Below are 21,868 nucleotides of genomic sequence, written 5' to 3'. Positions count from 1 at the left end.
TACGGGATGCAGCTTCCTCCCCACCTGTCTGGAAGATCAGTATTAGGTCGTAGTCTGTCGAGTGCACCAGGTTAGGGAGTGCCCTGTTGATATCCCTGATCTGTGCTCCAGGTAGTCTGCATACTTCCCTATGATGAAGGTCAACTCTGCATATTGGGCCCCCTGTTCCTCTCAGAAGGGAATAGCCTACTACAGTTACCCTTCTTTCTTTCTTATCAGAGGCAGACTTGAGGTGTGGTGTCAACCACCTCTTCCTTTGTGACCTCATAGTTGTGTCTTCCACCACATCCTCAGCTACCTCTCCTTCAATATCCAGGGCCTGAAACCTATTACAGAGAGGCACCTGGGGAAGCAAGGCAGGTAGGGAGGGCGGTTGCCCGTGACGCCGAATTGGAACTTGCTTTGAACCCTCCTCATCTTTTCTGCCCCCTACCTCTTCCCAACAGCAACAGGACAGGGGCTGTCCCAGGTCTCCCCACTCTGCCCGATGGGGTGGGGGGGCCATCACCTTTTGGGGGCTATCTCCCCCAGGCCGGAACACCAGGGATTTACTCCACCAGTCGATCTCCTTCTCACACTCCCTGATGGTCCTCAGTCTCTATCTCCTCCTTCAGTTCCACCCCCATGCTGAGCAGATCTCGCACCTGCTCACACCTCACGCAGGTGGAATGCCTGCCTCCCTCCCCCGGCAGCAGCAGCCTCTGGCACTCCCTGCAGCCAGACACCTGAACAGACACAGATCGGGGCAGGCCCTCCTGTCTGGGTCGCCACAGCCTTTTTGGGGCAAGCTGTCTGTCTGAAGGAGACCATGGTGAGCTGCAGTCTGGGACACTGCCAATAGGTGAGGTGGTCTACTGAGCAAAGAGGGACAGCACCTCTGCACCCTGCTGCAGGAGCTACCACACCCGCTGCCACAGCACAGTGTGGTGGTGCTCACTCACTTCACATGCTGGCCTCACCTCCCAGTGCCTGGTTTGCAAAGATGTGTCCCTGCCCTTCCTGAGGCTTTTTCAAGGCTGTGGGCCAAGGTGTGATCCCCGTCACCCTGGCAACATCCACGACACGTCATCTGCTGTCGTGAGAGCTGCTGGACGCTGCCGGACGCTGCCGGGTCCCGATACCCCCGTGTACCTCAAGATCTGCCGTTGCCACTCTGGCTGCGCTGGGCCCGATCAGCTGACCTCAGGGCAAGGGAAGTGGTGGATTCCCAAGCTTTGGGCACTTTTAAGATTCAGCTGGACAGAGTGCTGGGCCATCTTGTCTAGACTGTGCTTTTGCCAAGAAAGATTGGACCAGATGATCCTTGTGGTCCGTTCCAACCTGGTATTCTATGATTCTATGACTCTGTGAACCCTTGTACTATCAGTTTTCTCTCTTGGCCCAAAACATTTTATTTGGAAAGAAAGGTCATCTTTGTTTTACAGGCTGAGACATAAAGAAATCATTTTTCCTATGTCAGCCAGCAGATTAATGGCATTGGCCAAGATTTTGAGGATCACAATCTTTGGTTCAGAATGATCCAGTGTGCATTCAATGAAGAGTAGCTATGAACAGCAGAGGAAGGAAGGGAAACAGACATACCAGACAATATACATTCATATGGATTTCCTACTTCTACATGTCTTTTGTCCAGAGTCTCTCATGCAGTTTGTTTAGTGTCCCATCAACACCTTAAGTATATTCATTCATACCTTCCAGCAGAGGAGACAGGCAACTTCCAAGATCTACTTTTCTCCTGTAATCTCACAATGAAAAAGCCCTTAGGAATGAACTCCAAAACTGATAACGCTTATTTTAGCAGACTGAAAAAATATTATTAGGACTCAAGAATACAGAAAGTAGCATTTGTTATGAGAGATTTGACTCTTTGGTACTCACTACAGCCTGGGGACTACCACAGGGAAGAGAATTGTAAGTGCAAAGACAAAAACAGCTGTAAGACAATTCTTTTCCCAGTTAATACTGAGGATTACCTAGTAACTATACCCAGAGCATGTTCTTATGTTTCTCCTGTTAGAGAAAGAAGAAATGACAAGAAGTCACTTGGGTCTCTCTTCCAAAACATTTCTATGTAAGAGAGGAGTACTGGCCATAGTTCTCCGAAGAGAACAAAATAATTTTGAGTCATTGTTGGTACAGACCCCAAGGGCTTAGCTTCCAGCATATATTATTGGAATTATCTCATTTTAGCTTGTATAATCCAGGAAAACAAAAGAATGTTTGAAGGTGATATTTATTTTAACAAAAATAAATCAATGGAAAAGAACCACAAACAAACTCACTTTTTGGTCTCTTAAACTTCTCCCTCTTCCTCAAAAAGCAAGAGTAAAATCTTTGTATTAGCAGGACAAGTCACGCATCTGTGTGAATGTTGGTGAAGACATTCCTGGAGATTTCTGTGTCACAAGTTTGATTTCAACAGCTTTGAAAATCCTAAATCAAGCAATTCCATATTTATAGGTAAAAAAATAAAGCAACGCAAATCAAAAACCAAAGAAACTGACTACACGAATACATACACTACCATCAGAACTCCATTTGCTCACTTTTCTTTGCACATGAATCACACTGCCAGCATGAACTGTGGACAATTAAAACAGTAGCTCCTACTGCAAAGAGGATCAAATCCTCTTAAACTTGCATATGGCCCTTTAATCTAAGTGCTCTGTACAGACGACTTAGTTCTAGTCCTCACCCCACATGAATCGGCTCAAACTCTGTAACTGACCTCATTTGGCATCTGTCAGAAACTAAAAACAATAGCACCCAGCTGTTCACTTTAGTAAAACATACAATTGCATAAATAAAATATAAAACTACAAATTTAATTCTAATCCTTTGTAAACTCAGTACTACTCAGTGGCAAAAATTCAATTGTTAGACCTTTTTAGGCCTGGGATTTTAATACCTTCTGAACAAAACCGCTTTGGTTCCAGTTCCAGTCCCAAAGATTTTCTGCTATGTTTTCTCATTCTGTACTAAGACTCTGTTGTGGCACGTGGGATTCTTTTCCACCCTAAAATAGAGTCCTTTTTCTCAGGGTGAAAGAGAATTTTCAATGTCAGTTATCATCACTGAGAAAAGCATTCAGCAAGCTGTTTACCAGGGATTAGAAAAGGGACTTCAGCCCTTTATACCATTTCTTAAAAGCTGCAGTTCCTCTAACCTCCTTTGCTTCCTACCAGGAATGGTACTTGTCTTCATCGATTACAGGAAGCACTGGTCAAGAAAAAATGTCACTCAGTCCTCGAGGTCAGCTGATCAGACCCAGCGCAGCTGAAGCTGCATCGGCAGATGTAGAGGTATGGGGGGATTCTTGTTTCGGTTTAGCAACTCAGCAGCATCCAGCAGCCCTTGTGAGAGTGGCTGATGTGGTGTGGGTGTTACCATGGTGACGGGGATCACATCAGCGCCCCTCGCCTTGAAAAAGCCTCAGGAAGGGCAGGGACACATCTTTGCAAACCAGGCACTGGGAGGGGCGACCAGCTTGTGAGGCATATGAGTACCACCCACACTGTGCTGCATCAGTGGGTGTGGTAGTTTGTGCAGTGAGGTACCAGAGGTTGTCAATCCTTGCTTGCTTGACCATGTCACCTACTGCCAGTGTCCCTTACTGCAGTTGACCATGGTCTCCTCCAGACAGAGAGCTTGCCCTAAAAAGGCTGTGGCGACCCAGACAGGAGGGCCTGCCTCGATCTGTGGCTGTTCAGGTGTCTGGCTGCAGGGAGTGCCAGAGGCTGCTGCTGCCGGGGGAGGGAGGCAGGCATTCCACGTATGTGAGCTGTGAGCAGGTGCAAGATCTGCTCAGCATGGGGGTGGAACTGAAGGAGGATGTCGAGAGACTGAGGTCTATCAGGGAGTGTGAGAAGGAGATTGACTGGTGGAGTAAATCCCTGGCATGCCAGTCAGAAAGACCTGAGAGAGATAGCCCCCAAAAGGTGATGGACTCCCCACCCTGTCGAGGAGAGTGGGGAGACCTGGGACAGCCCCTGTCCTGTTGCTGTTGGGAACAGGCAGGGAACCAAAAAGATGAGGAGGGTTCAAAGCAAGTTCTAATTCGGCGTCACGGGCAACCGCCCTCCCTACCTGCCTTGCTTCCCCAGGTGGCCCTCCATAATAGGTTTCAGGCCCTGGATATTGAAGGAGAGGTAGCTGAGGATGTGGCGGAATGCCTGCCTGCAAGGTCAAATAAGAAGAGGCAGCTGACAACATGCCTTAAGCCTGCCTCCAATAAGAAAGAAAGAAGGGTAACTGCAGTAGGCTATTCCCTTCTGAGAGGAAGAGAGGGACCAATATGCACAGTTGACCCTCATCATAGGGAAGTATGCAGTCTACCTGGAGCACAGATCAGGGATATCAACAGGGCACTCCCTAACCTGGTGCACTCGACAGACTACGACCTAATACTGATCTTCCAGACAGGTGGGGAGGAAGCTGCATCCCGTAGTCTGAGGGGAATGAAGAAAGGCTTTAAGGCCTTGGGACGGTTGGTGAAAGAGTCTGGGGCACAAGTTATTTTCTCTTCCCTCCTTCCATTTTCAGGTGATGACATGATACGGAATAGAAGGATCCAGTCCATAAACGCTTGGCCACAAGACTGGTGCTACAGACAGGGCTGTAGGTTCTTTGATAATGGGTGGTTTTATAAGACACCAGTCCAGACAGTAATACATGGGAAACGTTTATCTCACAGGGGCAAAAGGATTTTGGGACAGGAATTAGCAGGGCTCATTTGGAGAGCTTTAAACTAGATTCACAGGTGGATAGGGTTGTAGTTGGGCTGGCATCAGTGGGGCAGTGCTCTAGTATTGATGAAGACTGAAAGGCCTTCCACCCTCTAGGGTGAAATCAGTGTGCACAGCTCGCTCCCTGAAATGCCTGTACACCAATGCACGCAGCATGGGAAAGAAGCAGGAGGAGTTAGAAACCTGTTTGATCAGGAGATTATGATCTGGTGGCAATTACAGAGACATGGTGGGACAGCTCACATGACTGGAATGTGGTCATGGATGGCTGTGTCCTTCTCAGGAAAGACAGGCCAGCAAGAAGAGGTGGTGGAGTTGCTCTTTATGTGAGAGAGCAACTACAATGTATTGAGTACTGTCCAGGGGCGGATGAGGAGCGAGTTGAGAGTCTGTGGGTAAGAATTAAGGGGCAGGCTGGCAGGGGTGATACTGTTGTGGGTGTCTATTACAGGCCACCAGATCAGGGTGAGGAGGTTGACGAGGCCTTCTACAGGCAGCTGAGAGCAGCCTCGCTATTAGAGTCCCTGGTTGTCATGGGGGATTTTAGCTACCCTGATATTTGCTGGAAGGACCACTCAGCCAGCCATCCACAGTCCAGGAGGTTCCTCCAGTGCATTGATGATAACTTCCTGATGCAAATGGTGAAGGAGCCAACTAGGAGAGGAGCGCTGCTGGATCTCATTCTCACTAACCAGGAGGGTCTGGTTGAAGCAGTAAAGGTTGAGGGCTGTCTTGGCTGCAGTGACCATGAGATGGTGGAGCTCAGGATCTCATGTGGCAGGAACAGAATACCAAGCAGAATGGCAACCCTGGACTTCAGTAGGGCCAACTTTGGCCTTTTCAAGCAATTGTTAGGGGAAATCCCTTGGGATTCAAGTACCCAAGGGTACTTGAAGGTAAAGGGGCCCAAGATAGTGGGTTGGCATTCAAGGACTCCTTCTTCCAAGCTGAAGATCAGAGCATCCCAACACGTAGGAAGTCAAGGAAGGGAGCTAGGAGACCTGCGTGATTCAACAGGGAACTGCTGGTCAAACTCAAGTGGAAGAGGAGAGTTTCCACATCATGGAAGGAGGGGCTGGCCATTTGGGAAGAATATAAGGCTGTTGTCAGAGGATGTAGGAAGGCAACTAGGAAAGCTAAGGCCTCCTTAGAATTAAATCTTGCAGGAGAGGTCAAGGACAACAGAAAGAGCTTCTTCAAATATGTTGCAGATAAAATTAACACTAGAGGTAATGTAGGCCCACCGATGAATGAGGCAGGTGCCCTGGTGACCGAAGATGCAGAGAAGGAAGAGTTACTGAATGCTTTCTTTGTCTCTGTCTACACTGACGGAGACTGTGCTGAGGAGCCCCGTACCCCTGAGGCCCCAGAGGAAGTCAGGACAATGGAGGAGTCCGCCTTGGTTGATGAGGACTGGGTTAGGGACCAATTAAGTGATCTGGACATCCATAAATCCTTGGAATGCACCCGCAGGTGCTGAGGGAGCTAGCTGAAGTTATTGCTAGGCCACTCTCCATCATCTTTGGTAAGTTTTGGGGAATGGGAGAGGTCCCTGAGGACTGGAGGAAAGCAAGTGTTACTCCAGTCTTCAAAGAGGGCAAGAAGGAGGACTCAGATATCTATAAACCTGTCAGCCTCACCTCCATCCCTGGAAAGGTGATGGAACCGCTTATCCTTGACACTGTCTCAAGTCATATCAAGAAGAGGGTCATTAGGGGCAGTCAACATGGCTTCACCAAGGGGAAGTCATGCTTAGCCAACTTCATAGCCTTTGATGAGTACATAACCAGGTGGATAGATGATGGCAAAGCAGTGGATATCTTGATTTCAGCAAATCATTTGGCACCGTCCACCACAGCATCCTCACAGCTAAACTGAGGAAGTGTGGTCTGGACGATCGGGTAGTGAGGTGGACTGTGAAATGCCTGAAGAAGCCAGCAAGTTGTGGTCAATGGGATGGAGTCTAGTTGGAGTCCTGTATCTAGTGGAGTGCCTCAAGGGTCAGTACTGGGACCAGTACTATTCAATATATTCATCAATGATGAATGAGGAAATCCAATGATGGATGAGGGAATAGGGTGCACTGTCAGCAAGTTTGCTGATGACACGAAACTGGGAGGAGTGGCTAACACACCAGAAGGCTGTGCTGTCATCCAGCAAGACCTGGACAGGCTGGAGAGTTGGGCAAGGAGAAATTTAATGAAATATAACAAGGGCAAGTGTAGAGTCTTGCATCTGGGCAAGAACAACTCCAGGTACCACTATAAGTTATGGAAGGACCTGTTGGAGAGCAGTGTAGGGGAAAGGGACCTGGGGGTCCTGGTGGACAGCAGGATGACCATGAGCCAGCACTGTGCCCTTGTGGCCAAGAAGGCCAATGACATCCTGGGGTGTATTAGTAGGGGGATGGTTAGTAGGTTGAGGGAGGTTCTCCTCCCCCTCTACTCTGCCCTGGTGAGACCACATCTGGAATATTGTGTCCATTTCTGGGCCCCTCAGTTCAAGAAGGACAGGGAACTGCTGAAGAGAGTCCAGTGCAGAGCCACAAAGATGATGAAGGGAGTAGAGCATCTCCCTTATGAGGAAAGGCTGAGGGAGCTGGGTGTCTTTAGCTTGAAGAAAAGGAGACTGAGGGGTGACCTCATTCATGTTTATAGATATGTAAAGGGTGAGTCAGGAGGATGGAGCCAGGTTGTCTGTGACAACCAATGATAGGACAAGGGGCAATGGGTAGGAACTGGAATACAGGAGGTTCCACTTAAATTTGAGAAGAAACTTCTTCACGGTGAGGGTGACAGAACACTGGAACATGCTGCCCAAGGGGTGGTGTCTCCTTTTCTGGAGACATTCAAAACCTGCCTGGATGCATTCCTGTGTAACCTCATCTAGGTGTTCCTGCTCTGGCACGGGGGGGATTGGACTAGATGATCTTTCGAGGTTCCTTCCAATCCCTAACATTCTGTGATTCTGTGTGATTCTGTGATTTTGTGATATAAGGGTGTACCACTCCTGCCCTACTCCTTGGTAACTCACCTTAGAAGGAGACTTCATAGTTTCAGAAAGGAGCTGGATATTTCCCACTGTAATACTAACAACAGAACACACTATCAAAATGTGCATTTTGAAGCTTTAAAAGAGGAGACTACATCAAGAGAAAAGAAAATATTAGAGAGGAGATAGTGAGGGGTGCAAAGATTGTACTGAGGAAAAGAATATATAACAGATGATCATACTGCTGAGGGAAGTGTTTGTCCTTCTTTGCAATGGCTGTACCTGGCTGCTTCTGGCTGTAAAGGAATTAGATCACTCTATTGATACCCAGACAGGTCCACAGAAAGAAGTCACATATTTCAAATAGTAAGAGAGGACTAAGGGTGTTGTACAGACACGCTGGTGGTAGGAGAAATAAAATAAGGGCTGAGAGATTCATGGAGGGAAAGCTGCTAGGTAGAAGTGTAGGAGGGAGGTTGCTGCTGGCCAGACCTCAGAGATTGATGGGGCAAGATGGATGAGAAAGGGGGAAGCCAGTAATAAGGAAATGAGGTTTTAAAAGAGAGGAGAATTAATAAGGCCCTGAATGGTAATTAATTAAGAAGAAAATTAGGAATGATATGGCAAGCCCACAAAGTGGACTTTGAAAAATAAATGTGTTAAGAGGCCAGTAGTAGGACAAAGGCAGGACTGAGGCAGAAAAGCCTTTGGTAAGAAATGGCAGAACAAATTCTATTCTTAAAAAAAAAAAATCTAGAGCTCACTACTTACTCTTCAGAGTGGGGAAAAAAAAAAAAAAAAGATCAGAAATTCCTACATCTCCTATCCACAAATCTCTCTGAAACCACTGGTGAACTGTGCCGTTTATCGTTAGTCCACATGGAGAATTGATACCAGCTATTGCTAAACACTATATACTCAGCTCCAGTAGTAGGAATTTGTTGATTCAGTTTAAGGGCACCAAATCTTCTGAAGAACTATGAAGAAATAATTCCTTAGTAACATATAATGGAAAAAATAGAGAGTGTTAGATTGCCTATTCCCAGAATAGAAAATGATACACTAAAATGAATATTTATCTTCTAGTACACTAAAATAACATAACCATAATTGTAGAGATGAATGCTTCTGAAGACTATAAAATGCTAGAACCACTAAAGCAGTCTCTGTTGAAATTATGTCATTGTACATCATATTTTTGTATAGGGTTCCCACCAATGTATTGCACAGACTGGGCTCTCTCACTCTTCTGATACTGCTGTAGTATCTTGACAAGTTTAAAAAGTGGTGCCTTTATTTTTTCTATGTATACATATGCATTTATTTTTAGTTAATAAGCTATTGCTATAGGGAAGTACAACATGATAAAACATTTATGTTACATATTAGAAATTACAGATACCTACACCTGAAATATCTCTGCAACTCATTTCTGACATTACATATCAGATTTTATACTTTATTTTTAGTGTTCCATGTGCAAAAATCAAATAAAATTTGAATCACAAAAAGTGAAATAAAAATATATTATCTCTCCAGGTTCTGATAAAATCAAACATTACTCAGAAATGATTAAGAAATGTTTTACTTGGGAAATCCAGAAATAATTAAGATAAATTGACATCATTAGTTTAATTTACCCATGTTGTTTTGATATATTTTTTAACCATGATGTGGCTAACAATATAAAATATTGAGTTATACTTTCATTATCCAACAAAGTTGGATAATGAAAGTGGCACTGTGAGCATAGAGATACCCACAGTGTGGTTTCCCTAGCAACAGGGAACAGGGAACATTCCTTCATCAAATTACTGGTAGCTCACAACCACATTCCGTAGATGAGAAACCTATTACACTTAGACTTGTTTAAAATGTAGCTGATGATGTTTCCCAGCCATATTTTCCTTCTCAAATCTTTAAGAAAACAGCCTTTGAGAAAAGTGATATATCTGGTTGAAGATGCTTCAAGGGGCAAAATCTTTCAGAAAAATTCTGAATGTTTTACTTGCAGAAAGTTGGACCTTGCTTAAGCTCCCAACTTGGTGGTCAAAATTTCTGGAGCTGCCACACATCACATACTGAGGATCTCCATGGCATAACACTGACAGATCTGAAGGCACTCCACATTGGTCACAATGCAGACCAAGTACATCAACTGTACTGAGCAAAATGCAAAGCTTGAACAAGTAAGTATTGTTCAAATTCCAGATGCATTAGCTTGGTCTCCGTGTCTCTTTAAAGACAATTCCATAGTTTTTAAAACAGGGCTGGCTTGCACAATGCCAGGCTCGACTGAAAAATCCTCCTCACAAGGAAAGTAATTTTTGCTTTCTAAGGTATTATGTCGTCATAATGAATTTTCCTTACTCTTTCTATGTATATCTACAAAGAAGACAACACTTCCTTCTGTGTTGTCTATATCCATCTATTAAATTACATTGTTCCCATCATTGTGTCATGGGAGCCTCTAGGATCTAGAGAGGTCTAGAGAGGTCTTATCCTAAAGAATCTGCAGAAAATGGACACAAAACCAAAGTACTCATCAGAAACGCTCATCTATTGCCAAACATTTCTAGCATTTTGCACTGCAAAACACAAACATGACCTGTTGCATCTCCTGTGTGCTTACTTATGTTACTGATTCTAAATGTGGAAAGTGTCATACAGCAGTATAATCGCCTGGGAAAAAAATCTACAAATCATTCAAGATTCTTCCCCTGAAACCACAGCCATCATGATCAAGTGCCTGACTAACTGTAAAAGGCAGTGCCTCTGCACTGCAGTCAAGATGCTCACCTGGTGTAAATTCATGGAGAGCCACTCAGACCTGAACCCAAATAAAACTGAGCTTGAAGTCAGTAGAGATAAATAAGGTTTTGATATCATTCCAGGAATTTAATCTCTTCTATTTGCTATTGTAAAAACAGAGTGCATTTTAAGTCAGCACAAATTAAAAAGGGATGAAAGAATGATGAAGAAAGGCTGTTCCAAAATGTGGTATTATAATAGTAACGGTCACAGAAAAGACTTCCTCCTTCCCCCGTGGGATAGACTTTCCAATTTGGACCTGCCCCACACACGTTTTGGCAGCTCAACAACGAATATTCCTTAATTTCCTGTGCAATTGGAAGTGAGACATGCTTTTTAGGTAATTCGATATTTCAGATAAGCTGAATCATCTTCTGGAGAGGTCCTTCCATCCAAACTCTGAGCAAACTGAGAAAGTCACTCATACAGTGAGTGTATATCAAAACATGAACACTCATACAAAATCGTACATACACACATACATAGGTTCAATAATGCCACCACCATTTCATGCCTTTCTAAACCTCCATAGAGCTAGAAACAATGTAGCTCATAGCATTTATGAAATTGATAGATGTTGAATTGTTTGCATTTGTATCATTTTTATAGAGGGGCAGAATGTTAAGAGAAGTAATATGAGAGACAAGAGAACAATTGCTGTGTTTGAATCCTAGTTTAGTTCTGGAATCTGTTACCTTGAAAGAGGAAGCTGGTGGCATTCAAGGCAATTATGCCATTAACATATTATCTCCTCTGATTGTGACAGCAACACAATGATGGCATTACATTTGCAGGGCTGATCTCAGGATGACAGATGGCATCTCCATTTCATAGTGTTGTCCCCAAAGAGACTCAAAAACCAAATGAGTAGCTTTCAAAGAAGATAATGTTAAAGAATAAAAAGTGATTATTATTCATACAATTTATACAATGTTAAGCTGCAGTTGATAGCAGCCAAAATTCACTTGAGCTCAATCTCAGTCCTTGAAATCACTGAGCGACATCTTTATTTTTAAGATGAATAATGACTGTGAGGAGCACCAATACCAGTGCAGCAAATCTGTGAAGATATAATACCAGCAAACTGAGATGTTTGCTCAGCCCCTTCTGCTCCCCAGAAAATCTGCACTTGCTGAAAGGCTTTTAAAATCTGTAATGCCTTGGGAAAAAAAGTAAAGCATAAGAAAAACTAATGGAGATATACATCTGAAAAATAATTTTTTTTTTGTAAGTTTAAGAAATGCTTAACTCAACCTCACTGCTGTAGAGTACCTATATCTTTCCTACCCATCCATTCCTTGTTACACTCAAGACTCTCCTGACTGAAATTGTCGCACATTTATTCAGTCATCTAAATGAGATATCTGAATTAGAAATAGAATCTACTTTCATTCCCTTGACAGCTAGTGGTGAGTGATATGCCCTTCAGCTGATACTGGTTTTCATTATTAAAAAGCTCCCTGAATTTAAAAATGCTTATCGCAACCCTGTCTAATGTCATCTTCATTATTATGAAGTAGCACTGATAATTTTAAGCTAATTCAAAAGAAATTTAGAGCATGTAATCAATAGATTTTATGGACAAAATCATTTTGCCTTCCAGAGCAGCCGGTAATGTTCAATAAATCCAGTTTATATCTCACTCAGTGATGACATAGAGAATCAGAGAAGTTAGAAAACAATTACGACAAGTTATCAAACGAAGCATAAGGGAAGGAATTATATTTTGAAAAAATATTTTTCCATTGATTAAGGAAATACTTTTCATTAAGAACCTAAGAATCCATGTTAATTCATTCTTCATTTCACCTTCACTCTAGCTTATTCTTACCAAACCTCACAAACCACATTAACTTCTGCTGGATTATTTGGGATGCCTTAGCAGCCTAGTAACCAAGCAGTGATGTTGAAGCCATTCAGCTGGAAGTAGCAATAATCTAATGAAAATGTGTTTTCCATTGGACTTTCTAAAGCATATGGCTGTCTTTGTTTAAAACTGAAGGAGCTCAGTAAAACGTAGCAGTGAGTAGCTAATTAGACACTCACTCATATGAATGGAGATAAAAAGCATCATTATGAATCTGCAAATAATCTGTTTTGATATGCAAGAATAAATTTTAAAAAATAATCATCCCATTGCCACATCTTATGTGAGTCCTACATCTCATCATATTTGACAACATATACTGAAAAAAACTTAACAGTGGAAAAGCATCAGCAAATGTAACTGGGCTGTGTCCCTGGATTACTTAACAGTTCTCTGCTATACGAGCTGTGAAGGTTTGATTGCATTGATCCTGAGTCAGCTGATGGGTTTTAGAAGCCACTTAACATCCTGTGAAAAGAAATAGTATACACGTCAGAGGAAGGGCATGGATGGGTGGGTGGGTGGATGGATGGATGGATGGATGGATGGATGGATGATAGCACCTTTGTGTGTGTATGCCCTTCCCATATTCCCAACAGCAAATATTCCTCTCAGAGCCCCAAACTGATCTTTTCCCTGAGATAAACATTCTGCATTTTCAGACCATGCTGGTAATTTTCTCCCCGTCAACTTCATTGGATACATAATGAACAAACAATGGTATGTAGAACTGCACAGCTGAGGTTTCATATGCTTATTGCTTTCATTCATAAGCTCTAAGCATTATTATTGTTATTTATTTTAACCTCGGTACATGTAAAAAAAAAGGTACAAAAAAAGGGTAGACTATCGTGATTCTTTCTTGCCTTAAAATCTGTGAAGTAAGTGTTTGGCTTGTTCTCTCCATTGACTCCCAAATAATAATACATTGAGAGTTACCAAGCTATGCTATGTTCACAACATGCAGATACTAGTACATCTTTTAAAACCACTACAGCATGAGTTTTGCTATAATTAAATTTGAAAACCTTTCTTTTTGTTGAAAGGTTGGGGTTTTTTACTAAGTACTATCAAATCCACATCCTTATTTAGATTGCACTGAAGTCTGGACATACCTCCTAAGGCTGCATCACTGTGTTAGTGTTTCAAACTGGTGGGACGTTTCCTCCAGAGTGAGTTAACCTTTCCTTCTTGGGAAAAAGGAGAGGGACCCCACTATCCTCCCCAGTCCTTTTCTTGTACTTTCCTCAAGCAGAGCTCCTGTTCCAAACTTTACCTGGGTACTCTGTCTTCTGCTGTTTCAAAACAGCAAAAAAACCAAGTGTTCAGTACCAGCTATTGAATCTATAGCAAAGACAGAATAATTTTTCAGCTGAGTAAGCAGAACACATGGTACTGACCTGACATGAATTATATTTCACACTTGACATTTTCTTCTATAATGTTTGCATGAAACAAAAAATGTTTGCATGGGCTGAAATCCTAGACAATTTTTTGTTTCATTTGAGTCAGTGGGACCCACAAGAACACCTATGTTCCCAAATTGGGAACTTTCCACCATATCTACTCCCAAGGTTTCTGACAAAAGGAATATGAGAAAAGGCTTCTGTAACAAAAATATTGAAAACATGCCAGGCACATAATAAACAGTTGGAGAATCATAAAGCTTCAAAGAGTCAAATTATTAGTCGTGAACAGTGGTATACCATCTTAACATTTACAAGGAATTTTCTCACACAAATGTCTGAGATCTAATGTCTCATCATCTTATTTTAAGACACAGTGCAGCTTTTCACGGTGTAATAAACATGTGAAGCACAGAATGTTTCTTCAGACTCCCACACCTCTAGTTGCCAGTTTATCCACTAATACGGTAAGCTATATTTAAGGAGGACCAGAATTGCAATTACACAGAAAGGTGTGATATAAAAATAAGCCTAAAGAACGTATCAGTTCCTCTGGATGTACTTCAATAGTACAATAAAAATGTGTTTTATAAAAAATAATTGAAATATATATTTATAATTGCAAGTTGAATCCTTCTTTAACATTTTTATTTTATTATTTCACTTCCATGTTTACTGAAAAAAATGCGATTTTCCTTGTGATAGACAAAGGATACATTTTTAAACGTATTTTTAATTGCCTAGAAAAACTAGCTTTGGTTTTGACAGATGTAGATTCCCTGCTGGTTGCCTGACCCTGGGAGACATTTGAAATAAAATCATGTTCTGCTGTACGAGGAACATCACTCACATTCTTTTTATGCATGCTGCTAGAAAAAGTTTTCTGCAGATCTATCATAATTTTCATTCAAAGCCATTGTTTCTCTTCAATTCTTACTTAAAGAATATTATTTATAAAGTAGTCTATTAGGCAGTTTACTTCAGTTCATTTATCTAAAGCAAAAAATACTCCTATATCAAGCTGCATGAAGTAAACTATTTTGATTAAAAATGCATTTTAATAAAATGTTTATCAGGATGTCTTCAGAGTTTTCAAGCAGGCTTTCAAAGAAGTGGTGTGTGAGATTTGATTAAATGCCTTTTATGTGCTACATGTCCATAGTATTAAGGTCAATTGAATTGTCCTTAGCGAAAGCTGGCAACTCAGGTGAAATTCAGTAGTATTTAAGCAACAGCTATTTGGGCATTGAAAGCTTACCAAATTCTACTGGCTTTTTCCCCCACTGCAGGGATACGTAGGAAGACACAGTAAACAACCTGAACTAAAATCACCAAGCATTAAACAGGAGATTAATATGCAGGACCTGTTGCCAAACAACATTACTTAGTCTGAGATAATCAATTAAACCTGACTACATGTTAGCACCTACAAGATGCAATGCAAGCCAACACAGAAATATTAATTCAGGTTAAAAAAAATCCTTATGCTACATTAACACTGCAATGATCCTAGCCTAACAAGCCTTGTCTCTGCGCAATTTTAGTTAGCTTTTACAGCCTCGTGTCATTAGCATTTTGTTTCTGTGCAGATTGGATATCCGACACTCAGCAACGTCTTGTACTGCTTGAACCCCTCAGCCTTCTTAGTGTCAGCTGTCAGACCAGCTTCACTGGTCTCTGCTGTTCAATGGACACATCCAAAGCTTAGTACTTCTTCAAGGAAGGATTAGAAACAATGGACTGAACCAAAAGTCCCTTTAAGTGGCAAAGAACAGATCCAGGTCAATAATGGGATTTTTAATGATGAATACCCCTTTCAGCTTTGAAGGAAACATCTGCACAAGGGGTTGCCCAAGTTTGTCACCATTATTTTCAGCAATGTTATAAGGCAGAGAATAACAGTAGAAGTGAATTAAGAATCCACACTGACACCTTGTGGACACAGAGCTAGTGAAGAATTTCTAAGCACTTGAGCCCTATTGTGTGTTATTTAATCAAAGAGCTAAACTTCAATAGTACAGGGAAATTGAGATGATTTTCTGAGAACTCTTAAACCAGACACTTTATGGCATGTACAAAGCCTGTGCACAATGGTGTTTCATGCAGTAAATATGAGAATCTGGGTCTTCATAAAAAAGATGTGCTAAAATTCATTTAATATTTTTATTCCTGATGACCAAAATTGAAAACAAAATAAAACAAACAAACAAATAAATAAACACCCAGCAATTACATTATTATTTTAGAATACAGAAAGTGATTTAGCTAGGAATGTAAAATCTACAGTTACTTATAAGCAATAAAAATCCCATAGAAATTAAGATATATATTAATGTGCAAAGTTTTCTGTTGCACAAACATTTGCAGAATAGCAGCCAAACACCACTGGTTGAATCAGACCTATTGTTATATTAGGAAGTTTTTCTATTCCACCAATTTTCTTAGAATAAAACAGAAATCTCTGAATCATCTTGGGAAAAGCAAAAATTATTGTCTACAGAAAGCAGATTTACAGAATTTATTTTAAAAAATATTCACAGGATCTGTTCCACAGACAGCACAGGAAAATGTCTTTCTTCCTGCTTTTGGAAGGAACAACATAAAGGGTAACATTTTTAATCTCGGTCTTAGGAAAAAGCAATAGTAATTCTACGCTGTTTCTTCCAGCACTTCTCAAATGCATCTCATTTTAGACAAGGTGTACAGACTACAGAAATGAAAGGAAGCTTAAACACTGTTTTCTGCAGGACATGCCCTTAAAGAATTGCCTCAGAGAATTATGAACACAGATGCCAGAAAGAAGCTGCTAACAGGAGAAAACCACACATTGATAGAGAACATGCCTCAGAGATCATTTTTAAGGGATGATGCTCAATACTGAGTCCAATAAGCTCTCTAATATAGCTTAGCTTTATAAGAATTGCCTCATTTTATGACTGTAGATGCATAAAAATTTGAAAGTAATCACTTTATAAAAGAGAACATTCCAGGGAGGCACCAATTTTTAGCATCACCAAAGGCTTCACTCCAAATGTAAGCATTTAATTAACTTTCAGCAACACATTTTGGAAACTGTGTGGTTCCGGTAATATTCATCTGGATCCCAAAAGATTGCTTTTGCCCAGGAGACCTGTATCAAACATTGGACTTGCTTTTTCCTTTTAAAGATGCTTGCTCCTTACCTTGGCATTGCCCAGGGGATCTGAGACAAAACTAGATCACTGTCTGTCTGCACCATATTTAGACTATGTTAATCCTATGCTTTTCACTTTCCTGCATCATTCAGAAAAGATCCTTCCTATAATCTCCCTTTGATCTGTAATTTCTAGAATTTTGGGGTGGGAAGGGGCTTTTCCGATGAGATCACACATAACCAGAGACCAGATTTATGATGGTAGGTCTGTCAGAGGTATAGCCAATAGATCAGGCTCACCATCTCATGCTTGACCCAATCACGACATTCGGTATTTGGAGTGGCAAATTTCCTTGCTATTCAGTTGAAACCTGAACTCTCTTGTTCTCTTATTCTGGCACACTTCAAGTGTGGCTATGGTTTCTTACTGATTAATTTAGCATTCTGTATCTGCGCTATGTCAGGACATGAAGATAAGATGTTCTAAGGATCCTTCTTGACTAAAGCTCTATTATATGTTTACCTGTGGCTGACCAAAGCTGGACGGCAGGCGCACTTCAGTTCCTTGTGCCTGTATTGATAAGAATCTCAGCTCTTCTCATGGTCAGCATCAACTCATTTAGCATTGGTATGCATTGCTCCTGCTGAAAACAACAACAACGAAAACCAACCAACCAAACAAACAAAAACCCACAACAATACAAAAATAAATAAGCACTTTTGGTTTTCAACCTGTCAACAATGTAGAATGAGAAAGGAATGGCAGCATTTAGCCTCAGATTATTGACTCATACAGAAATAAAATTTTATGGCATTAAACACAGCAAACATTCACTCCGCTGGGGAAAAAGAATGTAGCACTTGTCTTCCACATACAGGAATTACAGCTGACAGGGATCTTCATTTTGCATCACATGGAAGGACAGATTTAGTTTGTGTGTAAAACAAACCATGAACAAGTAATGAAGGTCTTCATTTATAAATGGATGAAATCACATTTCTTATTTATAGCTCTATGAAGAAAAATAGCAAACTAAGTTCTGCTCATAGTGATGCTTCTCTACATTTAAAAGTGCAATGGAACAGATTTGGTTTCAGTTTATCTCAGTTTTTAATAATTTAAGAGCCTGTGCTGCAAATAATTAATCTTTGGACACAACAGTTTTAAATACAACAGTCTGGTCAACAATATGAAAGGATTCTGTGACTTTATGACTAAATCTAGCATTTTCTTCAGATTAAATTATAGGATCATACCACTGCAGCTGGTTTTGCAGCCTCAAAACCACTTAATCAGAGGTGCTGTGTTTCATATTTTTCCCTTTTTCATTCTGAATGCTGCCTTTACATTTCTAAACAAGTAGTTCTCTAAGTGCCATCTTGATCCTCTGAAAACTTAAACATTCACTAAACTTAAAGGACAAAAGCATTCCTATTTGGTCCAATGGGATTACTGCAGTATTTAAAGCTGGACACATGCTGAGAAATGGATATATGAGAAGATTAATTGAAATGATGGAAACTAAAAGTAGCAACGTTGAAAGGTTCAGTTAGACCAAGATATTACCTCCAAAAGCAGATGACTACGGAAGGGTAAGACAGCACAAGTAAGCTCCTCAGTATAATAACTCACCTTTCATCTACTGCAGTTCATTTATGGCATTTTCCCCTGCCTCTTTCAACATTCCAGACATTCTGTTTTGTTTTGTTTTGTTTTTAATTTCAGATATAGTTGTAGAAATGAATAATCTGGTTTCATTACATTCTTTAAGGAATCCACAAACAAAATATTTTTTGAAAATGTATGGCACCACTATTAGCTTATGCTTTGTTTTTCATAGTTCATTAAAGATAAACGTGAACATATAATATATATGAGACAGCAGGAATTGGGTTTCTCTCTGAATTGTCATCTCTCACAATTTTGCATTTATTTTAAAGTTATACTTTTATTTTTACTGAGGAGCCAATCTCTCATAGACTTCATTCACAAATACTTAAGCTTGAAATTGTGACGTTTCATGTGTGATAGTAAGTGTAAGCAGTATCTTTTCCAAGTACTGCATACACTGAACACACAGAACAGCATCACATTTTGAAGTGTATAACATGACACCTATGTATAAAGAAATTCTGCTCATTCTACAATAATAACTGCATGGGAGCAGTGGTAATAAAAGAACAGTGCTTCAGATTTCTGAATAGATCACTGACTGCCTGGCCCAGTCTTTGCCTAAACTTTAAGTCCTTCAGTCAAATCTTCTCCTTCACCACGTCTGATTTTATAAACAGATGACACTACAGGTTATTTGAGAACTTATTTTCATAAAGCCTTTATTTTAAGGTAGTACAGACCATCAGAGACAGAGGATACAAGAAGATAATGTAAGAACATCAAGAAGGTTGGAAAAGAGGTAGGTTTCCTCTGGCATTTTCCAGCACCCCTGCACTTGACATGAAGTATTTCCATTAGAAAGGTTATCTGTAAGTGCCTGGATCAGAAAAACAGCTGTAATTATGTTGCTTCATTAGAGCAACCATCCTACATAAAGAAAATACAACAAATAAATCCCCTTTCAGCCTTTTGCTGGTGGCAAAGCAGCAACAATGTGCTTGTGTTTGTGTGATTAACCTCAAACTCAGAAGTGACAGACAACCACGAGGGTTGGAAGGTTACCTGTGACACAAGGCATAAGACTGAGGTTTTCATTTGCTTAGCAAGAAATATTTGCAAAGATACAAATGGGACCAGCAGCACTGAAATGCTTGCTTTTCCCTGTTTAAACCTTATTTGGGGCCTAACTAGTCTAAGGAGCTTGGATTTCTGAGACCCTCCATGCCTGCTTTGAAAGCATTCTGCAAATCTGCTGGCCTCTAATGTTAGAAAGCTAGTATTCCAAGAGATATCAGAAGTTACAAAAATAAGATTATTGCAGTCATTCCGAACTTTGTGTACAATTGAGCAGGTGTTTAAGAACAGTCATCCCTTCTGCCCCCCCCAAAAAAAGGAAAAAAAAAGGTGGAGTAAACAACAGTGAATTTTAATATATTTCAGAGAAATACATTTCACAAGTTACAATGACAGTCTTTTTCAAAGAACCAGAAAGGTAGCATACAGTAACATACAGTTCCAGCCTCACATTTCAGAGAAGATGAAATGCAAATCTGTGATATAAGATAGCTTAACACTAAATGGCAAGTCTCCACTTTCTTTGACAAGCAATGCATTCAATTAAATACTGCCTACAAAGTCAGCCAGCTAATTTATACTGAATGCATGGGAAAATCTAAGGCAGCCGAAACAGTGAAAAATCTCCAGATATAAACAGAAACATTAACATAAAGGTGATACAGCTCATCTCAAAAGACATAGACACTAAGAAAGAAACCAGCCAAACAAAAAGTACAAAAGCACCTACAGACTAAGGAAAAAAAATATACCTGAGATATTTTTGCCTTCCAGAAACTTTCAACAAATTCAGATTGATTTGAACCTTGAACACAGGATCTGTGAGAAGCAGTAAAGAGAAAACTTGCCATTTAAAACCATGGTTGTTAGGAAAAGCTCTGTTTTTCAAAACATTGTTATGCATTGCCTGGGAAAAGAAAATCTGTGCCCTATTTTTTATTTTTCTTTTTTTAATTAAATTTGATGGAATAGAAATAGAAAACCACAACATGATGCAAGCCAGTGTCTCCTTTAAATATCTTGAAAGAGGAAAGGATATTATAATTCCAATGTGGTTTTAGAGCTTATTAAAAGCTTACAAGGAACAGCAGAGGCTCATTAAACCATGAAATAACATGTCGGATTCTTTAGAAAAATCTATTTCTTAAATCCTTCTGTTTCTAAATCATCATGTAAAATTTCACTTCAGTGAATTAAGACAGTGAGCACCTCTGATTGGCAAATGTAATGGGCCTTTTTTCTTTCAGTCTGATTCTAATATTTTTTATATGTGACATATACCCAGATAAATTAAAGTCTTTCAGAAGTGAAAGAGACATTTGCTACTGTGCAGGAGCGGTCGAGATGTTGTTAATTTGTACACTGGGTATTCGATACCATTAAAGGTCGTGCTCAGTTAAAAAGGCAACGAGCCAGGGGGTGGTCTACTTCTTGCTTCGGGTGGGGTCGGTTCCCTCTCAACCATGCAGTTTGGTGCTTTTGTATTTCGGGTGCAAGGCGTGGTTTCGGGCCGGGGGAGGGAAGGGCGGTTTCAGCGCACGCTGTGGCCGGGGTGACCGGAGAGTTCCAGCGTGAGCTGAGGGTGGGATTTCATTTGTCCCTTTCGGGGGCGGGAGAGGCTGCCAGGGCGTGGCCGCCACATGCTGGGAGCACCGCCTGGGCTGGGTTGCGCTGTGCACCCAGTGCTTTTCTTGGTTCTTTTGTTATTGTTGTTATTACTGCTTGTCCGTTTTTTTCCTTCGCTGCTCCATTAAACTGTTCTTATTCCAGTCCACGAGTATTGCCTTTGTTTCCTAATTCTCCTTCCACTCCCACCGGGTGCGGACATGGTTTTATCTGTCACCTGGAGCAGTGCAGGGGGGATGCTGGGGCTGAACTATGACAGCTACTGAAACACTAGGTTCATTCTCCCAGGAAGAAACATTAAATCTTACGTGAAAACATAAGCACTTTAAACTACATTATTATGTTACTATTGCTGATATCCTCACTTCAAGTTCATCAGATGTTTAAGAACCATAGAAGCTGAACCTACAGGGCAGATTCTTTATCAAATGAGTGATAAGCAGAGTACATGATGAAAAATATTAATCTGAAACACCTTTGCAGCCTGTGAAATCTTCCAGGGATTGATGTGGGCTAGTGTCAATTGATTATTTCCAAAGGTATTTGTGCAAAGTAGCTTTAATATTAATTTTTGAATACTAAAGCCTTGGACAGTGAAGA

The sequence above is a fragment of the Caloenas nicobarica genome, chromosome 2 (assembly GCF_036013445.1).
Source record: "Caloenas nicobarica isolate bCalNic1 chromosome 2, bCalNic1.hap1, whole genome shotgun sequence".
Taxonomy (NCBI): Eukaryota; Metazoa; Chordata; class Aves; order Columbiformes; family Columbidae; genus Caloenas; species Caloenas nicobarica.
Note: the sequence above shows the minus strand (reverse complement) of the source record.